Source organism: Ambystoma mexicanum, chromosome 7q (assembly GCF_040938575.1).
Source record: "Ambystoma mexicanum isolate Mex_15411 chromosome 7q, UKY_AmexF1_1, whole genome shotgun sequence".
NCBI classification, from domain to species: Eukaryota; Metazoa; Chordata; class Amphibia; order Caudata; family Ambystomatidae; genus Ambystoma; species Ambystoma mexicanum.
This window is the reverse complement of record NC_090941.1, coordinates 8,742,542-8,755,824: the sequence shown is the minus strand read 5'-3', so window position 1 is coordinate 8,755,824 and position 13,283 is coordinate 8,742,542. Positions and strand designations below refer to the sequence as shown.

The 13,283-nt window shown below is 43.8% G+C and overlaps 1 protein-coding gene across 4 annotated transcripts in view; it reads left to right on the top strand.

Moving 5' to 3' along the window:
* GABRR3 (gamma-aminobutyric acid type A receptor subunit rho3) overlaps positions 1-13,283 on the top strand; it is a 2,040,413-nt gene that overhangs the window by 1,100,382 nt on the left and 926,748 nt on the right. Inside the window, exons 1-2 of one of the 4 annotated variants that reach the window (XM_069639258.1) lie at positions 2,582-2,642; positions 4,449-4,497. The exons of 2 other annotated variants lie outside the window; for them this stretch is intronic. The gene's annotated coding sequence lies outside the window, so the exon portion shown is untranslated. Of the gene's footprint in view, positions 1-2,570; positions 2,643-4,448; positions 4,498-13,283 lie in introns of those variants that run through there. One more of the 4 variants, XM_069639259.1, reaches the window with a different exon arrangement.

The following is a 13,283-nucleotide window of genomic DNA, read 5'->3' as shown; positions in this document are numbered from 1 at the left end:
ATGAATTCACAGTCCCTCAGCTGGTATCAAAGATCAAGTGCTTAATTCACTTCAACGAGATTGTCATTACCTTCGTCTTCCCCATATTAATCTTTAGGTTATCTTTTGTGTAACTGACTAGGGTATCAAACATAGCACAAGCACCCGCAAAGGTGTGGTTGAACATGACCAAATCATCTGCGTATAGCATGCATGGAATAGGACAATTACCGATCCTTGGGAAACATCCAACCCCTGTCTTGAAACACCCAGGGAGATCAGCCATATATAGGTTATACAGAAAAGGGGTCAGGGTATAGCCCTGCTTAACTCCCCTAGAGATTTGCACCATTTGCGACATAGAGCCCTGATCATCCAAGCGAACTCTTGCTTGGGTGTTTAGGTGCAGTCCCCTAAGGACACTCAGGAGCCATGCCTGACACTCCAATTTTTCCATTTTGGCCCACAACTTCCCCCGATTCACACCATAAAAGGCTGCACAAAAGTCCCCGGTGGCAGACGTTTCACGAAACACATCCATGATCATCAGGTTGTGGACAGTATTGCATCCAGGGCGGAACCGTGTTTGGGTAAAGGGCAATAGCTATGTTCTTGAAACCTGACTGTGTAGGGCCCCGAGTACAAATGTAGAAATGACGTTCCCTGAAACATCCAAAAGTGACAGGTGCCTGTAATTATCTGGCATGTTCCGGTCCCCTTTCTTATACATCGGCATCAATACAGACTGCTGCCACGAAGTAGGGATCAATTGCTCTCTGCACACTTTGTCATATAGAATCAGCCCATATTCCCTCTCCATTTACTCCCCTGCAGCAGGGCCCTGTGGATCTGGAGGAGATATGAGATGGTGGGTTGGTGTTAAGGGGTCTTTCATGTGCCACAAGCAGCACCCACAAAAAAGGTAACCCCTGACATGTTTTGAGATTAAAAAGTGAATTGCTTTAAGTTTGTGATGTTTGTGATGTTCAATGACATTTCAAGTGTGTGGGGCAAGAACACTGGGGGTATGCACAAAATTGATCTGCATGCTGTAGGAATTGTCCTGTGATATCACCTCCTGTAAGGTCCCCTTCCATTGCCCATTGCCCTGGACCCTATAATTTCAAACATTAGCTTCAGGCTTCATCTTTCAATATTACCACCATTGACAGGAAAACCTGGCGAGGGGGCTCAGCTGTCTTTAGCTAGTCAGATACCCACAGCACAGAAAACGGTAGTAACACACCTTTAAAAAAGTAGCAGTTCATATCTGTGCAACTCCACATACTTTAGGCTCCGCCCACCTGGGGCCCTCTGTCAGTTTTGCACAATGGGTCCTTTGCCTTAAATCTGCCACTGCCTCAGAAGTGAATGAACATTCAACATTGTTATATGTTCTCTTGCATCCGTGGGGAGGGGGCTGATGTTTGCATTGGAATTTTGCTAGAAGAGAGGAAAGGGAAGCCTTTCTTGAAACTAGCAGCTTTAAAGTTTTGCTGTGTTTGTGCAAATACATTTTTCTGCAGGAACACCGCCCTGAAAACAGCTCTCTCTCCCGCCAAGCTCCCTACCCGGCCATATAAATGAATGGGCTATCACCCGCCAAAAGCAAAATCGGGAGTTTTCACCCGCCATGGGGTGAGAAAACGTTGAGAGCTATGTCAATGGCGTTGCATTGCAGCGTTCCTGGGATGAAGAGGGTCCAGCCGCCACGAGTCCACAGGAGTCCTAACTGGAGGTCCTCCCATGCAAGTCTCTGCTCTCAATTACATCTTAGTTTTGTGTGTTTTGCAACAGCTGCCCAGCAGACGGAAATGAAAAGAATATGGATCATGACGGCTGTTCATCTTCAATTACCCTTTTATGTGAAAAGTTTAAGATAATGCTCATGTGGTTAATAATCGGATGGGCCATCTGAATTGTAAAATTAAGTCCCTGCTATGCCCCCAAGTGTATGATTAATTTGCTAAAGGGATTCTAAACAATTGTCTAAAATGGGCAAAATGGGCTGCAGACCATATTTTGAAAATAAAATAAAGGGCCATGCAGAAGTTTGTGGTTGGGTTACTTTTGGGCTACGTCCTAACTCCATTTGGACTATATATGGATGTAATTTTCTAAAAACGCGGGTGAATTCGTTTCCTACCCGTCTAATCATTTTAAAGGGTTTTCATCAGCGCAAAACAAAACTCTCCTTTTTCACCCGGCCTAGTAAATGAAAAGGTTGCGGGGTGCGCTCTGCTCTGCTCCGCTTTTATATGGCCCACGCCTCCACTGAAGGAAAACACATCCCTAAACCCGCCCATCATATGCCAAAATCCCCATCTGTGCAGATCAAAAAAAAAAAACTCTTGGCGGAACAAACTGTCCCTTACACTACGCCCCTTCTGCTTAATACAAGGTCCCAAACGTTCACTGGTTTGGCTCAAATATCCCGAGGATATAACTTCAAACTGTGTTGGTCTCAATCTCGAGGGAATCCTCGCGCAGAAAAGTTTATTTTTACTCGCAATAAAACATAAACCCATTCATTCAGGACCTGAACGTAACGTGCAACTCACGTGATTAGTAGACGCGGCGCGTTGCTAGGGTCCGTTTTTCAGAGTCCTAAGCAGAGTGTGGCATTTATTAAGTACCAGCGAAGTGTTTTGTTGAGACGTAAGGTGAGGGTCTGCATTTTCCGCGAGAAAATGCGTTTGTCTTTGTGTATATATGAGAATATATTCGTTTTTATTTACGAGTTCGCTTTATGAAGGCGCAGAAGGCCCAGAAAGACATTTGAACTCCGGTCTCGGGCACTGGGAATGCTGGAAGACGCATGTTTAGTGAGCCCAGTAACAAAAATCCCATTTCAAAACTGGCGTATATGGTGGTGGGGCAAGCATTTCCACTCAGCATATATTTTGGTATCGTGATTAGCCTTTTTCTCCCATCACACCCCTTATGCTGCAAACTCGACTTTTTATATATTAACTTTTGACTCTGCCAAATGCTCAACAAATAAACATTTGTTGAACCTATTAAATACAGGCATCCTGCGTATTGTTTTATTTTGCTATATTAGATCAATTTCATATGTTATCCCCTAACAGCAGATGCCTAACCTTTAATATTCCTGTAATCTGTTGGCAACATTTTCGCCTTCTGCAATGGACAATGCTCGTTCATCATAGACCTGGTGCAATGGCTGTGTTTTATGTGTCACTAACGTAGTCGCTTTGATCCTCTTACAAGCTGTAACTGTATACGATCTGCTTAGTTACATGTGATTACAACGAAAACAAATGTGAACGAAATAATACCGTGGGGAAACGTCGAATTCTATTTTTTTAAAATTGGTGGGGGGAGGGCCTGCCACCCCCAATCCTCAGTTTCACCACGCTTCCAGCCACACCCCGAACAATCCGCCACACTTCATAACTCCTTACCCCCACCCCCACGTATTTATTTATTCTTTTTTTTTTCTGTATAATCACTGCATACCGATCTTGCTTCTTACTGGCCTAGAATGACTTCAGTAAAACAGTCTCTCCATCTGTCTCACACTTGTCAGGCCAGATGGGCCCAGATCAGGAGAGAGGCGCAGGGGTGCTCCCGAACCCCATTTGGGAAGATTACACAAGCCCAGCGCTTCAATTCAGGATAGAGATGCCAACTAACCAATTGCATTAACAATTCCCCCTCTGCATACACCTCTCAAACTCTAAACTAAACACATCCACAAACCTACAGCACAACAAACCGCACAAACTTCACTACATTGCAACAACAAAACAAAAACACACACAGACTCGCACAACAGTACACGACGACTACTGGCCGCAAACACCCCAGGCCCAGCCAACGGACCCACCGGGCTGAGGCTGCAAACACCACATCACTGCTCTCTTGCACTTTTCCAGGTACCTCCCACTAACCCCCTTCCCTTCCACTTTCAGGGCCACAAGGGGACCACTCCGGTGGTGATAGTGCATAGTACAAATGTCCTTTAACATTAACTCGTCACCTGACACTATATCCCAGGCTACCAGTTTGAGCATCAACCACCTTGAAATCTTCTCAAGATGCATATCTTATTCCCGCTAGGCACCTCCCCCTCCGCCCCCACATTAGAGCTTCTTTTGGACCTAAGAGCTGCACCTTCGCCCCCTCCTCCATCGTCCCTATGCCCACAGTCAACACCAACAATACACATATAACCATTTTTCACACGTTTGTAAAATGACAAATCTGACAGCTGTTTTTGGCTAGTTTTGTTCAACTCTCCCTCTTCCAACTTCTGGCTTTGTGTTACCAGCCACCACTAAGAAATGTCAGTACAAGATGGCTTTACCGACCCAGTGGTCACTAGGGGACAACGCAATCGGAATACAAAAAAGAGCTGGTCCATCTGAAATGGGAACACATGTGTATTGATATTATAAAAAAAGAAAGCAATCCAATTTACAGATCACAAATGTTTTCTACAGGATCCAGTGGAGGCGTACAGATTTGACTTTGGCAGTGGACAAAACAAGGGTAATTGTATGAGTTAATGAACAAAAAAAATAAACTGTTTCCAAGATGCAGCTGGAATTAACTGCAATGTTCTTAATGGCAGTTAGCTTTTTTCTTTTTGCACGTTTCCTCCATTTACTTCAGTGGAGTCCCATAGCATATCTCTTTTTGTCTGGATCTTTCATGTAATTACTTTTCAGGCAGGGAAGTACCTTCTTACCTAGCACACCTGCTTTGATTTTGTTGGGGGTACACTGTTTAGTCCATATGGCTTGCCGAGAATGGGTCTCCCTTTTGAGCTTCAGCTTTTATTTGTAGTGTAACACAAGCCACCTTCAGTGGGAGTGCGTAGGATAAACTTCAAGACAATTTTAGTCTTCTTTAAGTAACTTCCCAGTTACTTTTGTGATGTGTTGCTTACTGTGCAGGCTTTCGACAGTGAAGTTTATTTTCATCTTTTTCCAGGTGTACACCTCGGCACCTTGTGTTGTATCTTGAGTGTCATGAATATGTAGGGAATGCACGCGCGTTTCCTGCACGTCGAAATGTTGGCGCGTGAGGTTGGGTGTGTTCGTGAGTTGACAGTTGGGGATTGCCTGCCGGGTGGGGTGCTACCGGTGTCTCTCCCATGTTACCAGCTTACTTAAGAGACAATAAAGCAACTAAAAGAACCACGTTGTGAACTTACCTGCTTACGATCTTACCTTATTACATAATGCCCTTTTGAGTACAATCTACTCAAACTGGCTGTTCTTTGTGATACAAGTCCTGGTCTTCTTTGTTGGCCATCTTCCTTCCAATGTTGTAAATTGCCAAATAAGGGCATGCACTTTCACAGCAGCCTAGCTACGAACTGATGTTCAGTGTTTTGTGTGTGTGCATTGGTTGATATTGGGTTTTTGGATTGTTGGTCCCAATCCACACTTCAGGTTATGTCCAGTGGCTGCACATAATGTGAGGTGGTAGGGTGTACTGATTGGAAACGAAGGGGCCGAGGATCTATATTTTTGAACTTATGGCACTGTCTGCATTCCTGAAATGCGTTTCACTTCTTTACGCGTGCCAGTGACGGAGTATGGATTGAGGAATTCATGGAACTGTGTCATTCCTGAAAAATGTTTCATTTTTTTTTCAGTGGATTTGGACTACCCTGGGATTTGGGGAGTCGTAGGTTTTACTTCCTATTCCTGGGTTGCGGGGTCAGTAACAAGATTTTACTGTGCAACTTTTCTGTGGTGTTGTTCAAGATTGTTTTTCATGTATGGTATATGCATCATTTGTATCCATTTATTCAGGGGTATGTGATCTTATCTTATATATGCTCTGTATGTGTGCAGGAGAACCTGTGTGTGCGCATTTGGGTGAGTGGTGTGCTGTAGAACGTATGTGCCTGCCATCCCTAGTTGGTTTTGGGGGTGGCGTTTAAATTTAAGTGCACTGAGTTGAATTAAGTACTTACCAGTTCTTTCTGTTCCGTATTACTTCTTAACCATCGTTGGTGGTGACCGTGTGGTTTTACGTTTAGAGTTTGGTAGTGGTGATGTATTGGGAGCTAACGTGTGGGCAGCGGGGCGGGCCCACTGTGGTGTTTTATTTTTGGGACAAGCGTGTGGGCGGCCGGGCGGGCCCACTAGGCGTTCTGGCTTTCCACTGGCAGTGGCTTGGGGCCACACTGGAGTTCGAGGTGTGGTGGCAGTGGCCTGGGGCCACACTGGTGATGTAAATGGCTTGGGGCCACGTTGGAGCTGAAGTGTGGGTGGCAGTGGCCTGGGCCCACACTGGCGATGGAAGTGTGTGTGTTTTATGTGCGGTGTTTTGTTGGCATTGTAGTTGGCTAAATGGTATTTTTAGTTGGTAAGGGCCTATTTCTGGTGGTTTATATTCTGTTTTTGGTTAATCACGGTTTTTGTGTGTTGTGCTTGTTGTGGGTCGTGGATGGCCGGGAGGGTCCATTGGCTGGTTGGTTAGTGCTCTGGCGTGGCAGGCTGGAGCCCCGGGGGGCAGCCTGGGCGGGAGGTGTAGTGTGCACGGATGGATTTTGGGTTTGTTAGTTTTGCTTTTTAGGGTGTGTCAGGTGTGGCAGGCCTGCGCTCCGAGGGGCAGCTCGGGGTTTGGTGGTAGTGCATAGTTTTTGTCTTATGTCCTCGAGGGATGGTCCCGTTGGGGTTGAGAAGTAGGAATAGGGTGTTTTGTGGGTTTCTAGTTTTGTTTGTTGTAGGCTTGATTATCACATTGGTTGGTTGCAGTAAGCGGGTGTTGGAATGGTGATAGCTTAGGGTTGTACTATCTGGGTACGTTGATACATTAACGCTCTGTTGTTCTAAGGTGGAGTTCTGTTGCAGCATTCTGTTCTGTGGGTTGTGTATGAGTGTTGTGTCGGTTTGAGGTTTCTCTGTTCACGGGTTGGGTGCATGGCATGGTGGCCACATGTTGTGCATCTTGAGTGGGTTTTGTCCTCATTAGATCTTTTGAAGAATCTGTCGGAGGGAGAATTGTTGTATTTTGAGTTTCATGAATATGTAGAGAGTGCACGTGTGATTCCTGCACGTCTGAATGTTGGCGTGTGAGGCTGGGTGACGTGTGTGTGTTCGTGAGTTGACAGTTGGGGATTGCCTGCCCGGTGGGGTGCTGCCGGGGTGTCTCCCATGTTACCAGCTTACTTAAGAGACAATAAAGCAACTAAAAGAACCACGTGGTGAATTTACCTGCTTACGATATTACCTTATTACATAATGCCCTTTTGAGTACAATCTACTCAAACTTGCTGTTCTTTGTGATACCAGTCATGGTCTTCTTTGTTGGCCATCTTCCTTCCAATGTTGTAAATTGCCAAATAAGGGAATGCACTTTCACAGCAGCCTAGCTATGAACTGATGTTCAGTGTTTTGTGTGTGTGCATTGGCTGATATTGGGTTTTTGGATTGTTGGTCCCAATCCACACGTCATCTTATTTCCAGTGGCTGCACATAATGTGAGCTAGTAGGGTGTACTGATTTATTTATTTTCAAATTTGTTTATTGGCTTTTGTCATAATTTAATCACATGCAGCACACCATGAGTGCCAATAGAAAAGAACATAGAAAGAGAAAAAACAAAAATCTCAAACGGTAACATGATAACATAACTGTCTCCCTGTCTGAGCTACATTATTCAGGTATTGGTTTCTCAGCGGGGCATGATTTAGGGGTGGTGAGGTTTCTAAGTTTCAGTGACTGCATTAAGTGTTCAGGGTCTCCCATACGGGTTTCTATGTTCGAGCAGTGCTGAATAGTTCAAGTTAATATTGTTCATGGGGGTTTGTCGTCTGTAGGATAGATTATAGATCTGGTCATCTCCTTCCATGCTACCAGAGTGTCGTTTGCTTCGTCGGTTGACCTGAGGACGCTTTCCTCCCATGCTCTTGTCTCCGCCACAACCCATCGTATCAGTTCGGTGTGCCAGGCATTATATCTTGCCCCCGTTGTGGTCGTTGGGTGTACTGAATGGAAAGCCTCCATCTTCTTTAATGTAGCTGTCTTCTTGGGATTGTTACGAATTAAGTTGCTACTGGAGGGAGGTCACAACAAGAATGAATAAGGTTCTTCTGCTGAACGAAGATTCTGGCTATGCGAGTATAATTCTGGGTGAGGAAGACTTAGTGGAAGATCTTTCATACCACAAAGATGCTGGTTTTTGAGGGCGGCGAACTCTGCAAAAAGTGTCAATAATGGAGAAAATAATTCTTCACAGAGACAAGAAAATGAACTTATTTGATCAGATCTGGGGTAGATTTTTGGATCTATAAGATTGTCATAATCTACTCCACTATGGGAAAATGTTTAAAATGCTTGAATGTTTCAGGCGTATAACTTCCTCTGTTGAAATCTGATTGGTACTTTTTTTGTGATGAACTTAGTTTTAGTTTTAGGATTGTTTATTTTTATGATGACTATTAGCGTATGGCTTTTTGTGTTGTAATTTTAATAAACATGTAAATAAAAAAAGTGTAGCTGTCTTCTTTCTTTGATGGCCCGGTGTAGCCCTCAGCTCTCAATCTGAATAAAAGTGGAGGATATGAAGCCATTTTAGATTGTTGACCACAAGATCCAAGCAGCTTAAGCAGAACTACCAGAGACCCCCCACCCCCGGAGGACTTCTGCTGCAACAAGCATTGGCCAAACAAACCACTGCGTTTTGGATCTCTGCCTTTAAAATTTATCTGAATCGGGTACCTTCATCCTCTGTACTGATGGGGCCAACAAGTCTAAAGCACTGCTCACTGTATTAATCGTTGTTTCAAGATATGAGTTGTCACCAGGGCATCATTTCACCTGCACCTGTGTAGAACTGGTCTGCAGCTTGCCGAGGCCCCTTGCTGCTGGAAACTTTGCTGGCACCCTTAGCTCTGCTGGGAATTTGCCCTCCTCCTGCTGCTTTCTCACCACAAATGTGGCCTATTTGCACTTTAAGTCTTAAAATGCTGCTCCAGAGAGCCTGCCGACACTGTACTCGGCCACATCAGTGTTCAGTCCCTTCTTACTGATTTTAAGGAGTCCTCCCATGCTGCTGGAACAGAATTTAAGGTTTCTTCTTCATGTCAGGGGTTCCCTGCCTGAGCTAACTATTGCCGGAAGCCTTGAATGTGCGGCCTCTCAGCCTCCTACACATAAGCCTATTTTGAGCCTTTTGTCCCCACTATTCCCTATCCCATGGTGCCTGTAGTATTGCAAGTCGAAGTTTGGGGGTTCAGGTACCTTGTCTCTTTATGTACCTCTGGCTTATTGACTTGCATTGGACATAAGTTCTTAAGTTAAAAGTAGCTACCTTAACTAGCCGAAGATGGTGAAGCCTGGGTCAAGAGCTCTTTTTGTTAATCTAGGTTTTGGGAACTCGCAGTCCATCCATAGCTGGAGGACTTTCTGGGTCGTCCCTACTGCCAAGGCCAATTACTACCAGAGCCAAGGCCAACAACGAAATTGGAGCTCTCTTCAAAGCTATCGAGCATTGCATCAATCCTACGCCATAACCACCTCCACTTCATTGGAAAATCCATTGTCATGCATAGTCTTTAACAACGTTGGTCGTTATGGCAACGTTGAAAACAGTGTCATTGCATACATTATATCTCATACAAAGATGGCCGCCACTTTTGCCACGTGTCGGAATCCCTACGTCATTACTTTTGCACTGCCGTGCTGAACGCCGAAAACGGAGTAAATGTTGCCGGAAACAAGTCTCTCTGCGTCGCAACGACTTATAAGTCTACCTCTACCTAGACGTTCTCTTCCTGTTCTTTAATTTGTGCCTCCTCAAGCGGTCTGACACTTTGCCGGTTAATCCTTCTTTTGCTTTCTCATGCCTAACCTGCTGTTTTTCTACATCCGATTCTTAGGCTGGTACCTGTCTTTCCGACTTCCTAATTCCCCTCAGTTCTGTTCTACTCACCTACTGTCCTGCTTCCTTGGTGGCTCTGTTTTTGCTTGAAATACTCTGTTCCGCCATTCGCTGTCCTAAATACTGCTGTATCGGACGCCATCTTTTTTCAGTATCCACATGATTGCAGCTTCCTGCTTCTAGTACGAAGATTGTGGCTTCAGTTTCACAACAAGGTTTTTTTCTCCAGAAATTTATTTTAGCACACGCTTCACCTTTGTATGTGTGTTTCATGGTGGGATTCGCATGTTTTTGTGTTTATGCTACACACTACACAAGTACCTGTCATCTAAGGAAGAAAAAGGTACTGATTCCAATTGTGCATGCGTGATAGCTTGCAACGCCATATATAGCCAGAAAATGTCACTTTAAGACAGATGGTAACGCACAATGCTGTACCTGGTATACCCATTAGTGGCCTGTCATGTAAATTCGATGGAATCCCCAAAAACGACAAGAGTTTATCGATGCATGCAGGATTCAATATACATTCAAAGCAAAGTCCTTTCCATCTGATCGAGCAAAGCTGGGGTCCATGATATCGAACATGATTGGCAGCGCTTTATCGTGGGCTACTCCACTTGTTGCCACACAAAATGAGATACTAGACGATTTTCAAGGATTTCTTGTTCGCTTACGTACTATGTTTAGTCGAACAGAACGGACATATTCAGCACAGGAGAGCCTACTTGATTTACGACAAGGGAATCGGGGTCTCTTTTCCTATGTTACTAAATTCAAATATTTGGCCTCAGAAGCAGCCTGGCCTGAAGATGCACAGGTCTCTCTATTTTGCAGAGGACTTCACAAAACATTAAACAAATGAATTAACCAGAGTACCTAGACCTAGAAGATTCATCATTTTGTTGACTGGTCCTGAAACCGTTTCAGCCCCCTCCTTCAAACAAAAAAGGGGAGACAGCAGAATCGATGGAGATTGGGATTGCAGTAGGTCCTCTTTCTGATACAGAACGACGTAGAAGAGATGCAGGTCGCTGCATGTATTGTGGTTCAGGAAACCACTTTGTTAGAGAATGTCCTATTGCACGTATACAGCGTTTGGGAAGCGCCAACTCCCGGTCGTAGGTGGGAGGGAAGATCTGGAACAATCGGTGCTTCCATGTACCTCACCTATTGTTCTTTCCAATACCAAAACCTTTGAAAAAGTAGTCCTTAGGATCACTATGTGTATTTCACTGGCTACGTCTATCGAAAATACTGCCCTTGTTGATTGTCGCGCTGCAGGAATATTTATGGACCCAAACTGGGCAGAAGACAACCAAGTACTGATTGTTGCAAAGAAATGTAGTCTACCGGTGGAAGGCGTTGATGGTAAACCTCTCCTTTCGGGTCCCATTACTGAAGAGTTTATACCTTTTACATGTGTCTCTTGGTAACCATAAAGTCTTTTGATTTAATGACGGCAGCACATTTTCCTGTGATCCTTGGACTACCATGGTTACGTTGACATCCATATATAAATTGGTTATCTGGAACACTGTTTTTAGGATCAGAACACTGTGTTCGCATTTGCTTTTCCTCCTCCTGTGAAGACCATGGTCTCCTTCATAGTATTCCATATAGTGGATCCTCGACCCATGTTGCCAAAATATCTCTTTATAACCACGCAATACTGGGTATTTCAGGATGTCTTATCTGATTTTAAAAGTGAGGAGTACTACTACCACACCCCCTGAAGAGTGGGCAATTGATTTGCTTCCAAATGCTTATATTCCCTTTGGACGCATGTATACATTAGCTGAACCAGAGAAGAAAGCACTAAATGAGTACCTTGAAACCAAGCTACAGAAGGGTCTCGTAACACTGTCAGATCACCTGCGGCAGCATCCCTTTTTTGTGCCTTTAAAAAAAATTAAAAAAGACTGTTCAGAATTAAGACCCTGTCGAGATTAACGAGGGGTATAGAAGGTCACAGGGAAGGACAAGTATCCTCTACCACTTATATCTGACGTACTTGAGGCAGTTCATGGAGCAACTATTTTCATAAAGCTCAATCTACATCGAGCCTACCACCTCATCTGTATCGAGGCCGGTGACAAATGGAAAACAGCGTTCAGGACACCTTTGGTCATTTTGAATATAGGGTCATGCCTTTGGCGCTATCCAATGTGCCATCAGTCTTTCAAAAGTTTATGTACATCATCTTTTCAGATCTGCTTCAGAACATAGTAATCGCCTATCTAGATGATATATTGGTTTACTCAAAGAATCCAGAGGATCATGTTTTATATGTTAAAAATAGTCTTACAACACCTAAGTCTTCATCACTTACTGGCCAAGCCTGAAAAATGTATGTTTTATCAGGAATCAACCCCCTATCTGAGCAATATTCTCATTAAAAAATATTGCAATGGATCAATGCAAAGTCAAGGCCATACTTGACTAGTCAGCCCTTTCTACCACTTGTGAACTCCTGTGCTTTTTAAGAGTAGCAAATTTATATCTGAAATTTACATAGAATAACAGCCATGGCTCGTCTACTCAAGAAGGGCAAACAATGTCTTTGGATTCATGTACTAACGACGCCTTTAGCTCCTTAAAGGCTGCCTTTATCACTGCTCCTATATTACAACGACCTGATGCTAGCAACATTTCCATAGTCAAAACAGATACATCAAATGATGCCATGGGTGCTGTTCTTAAGCAATCTCAACTAGACAGGGTTTTAACATCCAGTGCCTTATCTATCATGTACGCTTACCACTTCAGAACAAAACTACACCGCCCTGAAGAAAGAACTCATTGCTATAAAACATGCTTGACCCGAATGGAGACATTTACTTTTGGGGACATGCCACACAGTTGAAATTCGTACCGACCACATAAACCTACAGGTTCACCACTCTTTTGAGTGTCACAATTGTAGACCAGCAAGATGACTCTATTTCTTTTCTCAACATGATATTGTTTTCACATACCTTCTAGACTCCAAAAAACATAGTTGCAGACTTGCTTTCACAGAAAAATACCATCACCACAAAACAAAGACCAGAAAAACTCTTTCCCACTGCCATATTTATCTCTGTTTTAACAGATTTCTTACAAAAGGTTAGACTGGCCATTGAGTCAGAAGAAACAGAAGGGACCAAATCCTTGATATTACAAAAGGAACTAACAAAACACCAAGGTCTGTATTTTCATAGCAGTAGTTTATACATTCCATTTATTGCATTTATTTATAAGGCGCCAGAGCCAGCAGGCATCAGGGCGCACAAAAACGAACACTGGAGATTGAAAAGAAAAAAAACAGGAGAAGGATGGACCTAGAAGGAAAAAAAGGACTTATTCAAACAACATAGTTTTTTATCTTACAATGAAAATTTGCAGTTGTTAGCTTACAAAGGAAATCTGCAGTTGTTAACTTCGAGCCTTAG